Here is a 2369-nt window from a genome sequence, read left to right on the forward strand (position 1 = left end):
TCTCCGACAGAGTCGGAGGAGGAAGTAGTGTTGTCGGAACGAGAGGAGGGTGACAACAGTTTGGATAAACAGTCGAGGAGGAGGAGGAGAAGCAACAAAAGAAAAAGGGAAGCAGCGCAGGCAGAGGAGATTACCACCGTGCATACGGCTCCTCAGGATTTGCCTAAAGCTGGCTTTTCACCCAACGATAACAGCGTCACGCCAACCCCCCCTCCCTCCTCGAGTCGCAGCAACACTCCGCCAGAAACTACCAACCCTCCGCCGGTCAGAACAGTGAGGACGAAAAAACTTCCTTTTCTGCCGGGGGACAGGATTTGTGAAGTGGATTCACACTTACCTATACCGGACCTCAAAGGACAACAAAAGGCCCGGTACAACAAACTGAAGAGCTTGGTCCACGTCGGCGGTGACAACATAGCCGACCCGACCAATTTTAAAGACACTCCCTTGTTGACCACGTTTGTCCGTGTCAACAAGGACGCCAGAACCGAAGCCCTCTGGGCAATGATTCATGCAGCGAAAGATGCCATCCCGGGCCAGCAGCTGGTGGACGATGAGCATCCTTCACTAAAGAACTTATCTTACAAATGCGAGGGTAGAATCCCTCTGTACATACACCCCTCCTTTTACAGGGCACTCAAGCTAACCTTCCCGCTGGACGTGGGAGGCGTGGCCAAGGATGGAGTACCCTCTGCTGATCTACTTACCGGGAGCCTCGGCCAGGCCTGCCACGTCCTTACTGCCGAGGATTTCAGACCCGTCTGTGACAGTGCTTAAGGTAGGTGATCATGTCTTTAAACTTGGCTACATTTAATGTGAGGGGCATCAGGTGTCGAAGCAAAGCCTCGCGCGTTGTGAGAGACCTGGTGTCCCTTAAGGTAGATATCGCTGCTATCCAGGAGACCCACTTTATTTGTGACGAGGATTGTCAGGTGCTGGTAAACGATTACGATGTTTACTCAGCATATGGCAATACTTATAGTCGTGGAATCTCCTTGCTAGTGAAACGCACCCTGTCAGCGTCGGTGAATGTTGTTCACGCAGGCGAGGACGGGCGGGCGCTCGTTGTTGATGTTGCTGTTAATTGTAGTGTTTTTCGGATTGTTGCTGTTTATGCTCCCAATGCTGCTGTAGAGAGGGCAACCTTTTTTCGACGGTTGGAGGGCTTCTTAGTGGATCCGGAACGGTTAGTTTTAATGGGTGATTGGAATGCAATCCTTGATCCCAGTATAGATAAGGTCGGGGGAGCTAGTGGGTCGGCGTGGTGTGACAGCTCTCTGTCTGACCTGATGGCTTCGTGCGATCTCGTCGACAGATTTCGTCTTGATCATCCAGGGCGGGAGATGTGGACGTGGCATTCTGTAGTGCCTTCCCATCCGAGTACTTACTTGGATCGGATGTTAGTTAGAAGAGGCGACATAGACTTCCTATCTTGCCCCACGTTCCACTTATTAGGACACTCGGACCATAAACTTGTTATGGCCCGTTTGAACTTAAGTGCTAGGCCTAAACTGGCCGGATACTGGAAGTTCAACATCTCCTTGTTGGAGATGGAGGACTACCGGTTGAAGGTCACTGAGCTAATTCAGCGGGCTTTAGTGGGGGCGGTTACAGGGAGTAAGTGGTGGGTTAGTCTTAAGGCCAAAATTAGGCGCTTCTCTGTCAAGTATAGCCAACGCCTCGCGTTAGATAAGGCTGAGGCAAAGAAGCGCTTAGAGGATAAGCTAACCCGGGCGGTGGAAGGGGGGGATCCCCTAGAGTTAGCACTAGCTAAACAAGATCTCAACCGCTTGGCTAGCGAGCGGTACGAAGGTCAAGTAGTTAGGGCTAGGCTAAACAAAGTTTCTAACGAGGCTGTGAATGTTGACGCCGTTGAGCGTAAGGCTGCTTTAAGGCGCGGTTCGGATGGGTACATTCGTAAAGTACATAACCTGGAAGGACACGCTTTAGTATCGACTCGGGAGATCTGCGAGGGGTTTCGGGAGCATCTATCGGTGCGCTTCACCCAACTACTCAGGCTCAGGGTTGATGAGTTTGGCAGCTATTTGGCTGACTCACCCCGCCTCACGGCGGCTCGAGCGGCTAGCTGTGATGGTCTTATTACTGAACATGAGGTCATTACTGCGTTGAAGCAGGTCGGCTATAACAAATCTCCGGGGCTTGATGGTTTACCCTACGAGTTTTACTTGAAGCTGTCGCCCATGTTGGTCCCTCTTCTGAAGGATGTGTTCAACCATTGGTTTGCCCAGGGCTCCATCCCTGGACAGGTGACCAAGGGTGTGATCACATTGCTGAGGAAAGGTCAACGGCATGGCGGGAGGGAAAACTTTGATGATTTTAGGCCCTTGACTCTGCTAAACACAGAGTTA

This window comes from Euprymna scolopes, chromosome 9 (assembly GCF_053919585.1).
Source record: "Euprymna scolopes isolate OS-2025 chromosome 9, ASM5391958v1, whole genome shotgun sequence".
In the NCBI taxonomy this organism is placed as follows: Eukaryota; Metazoa; Mollusca; class Cephalopoda; order Sepiida; family Sepiolidae; genus Euprymna; species Euprymna scolopes.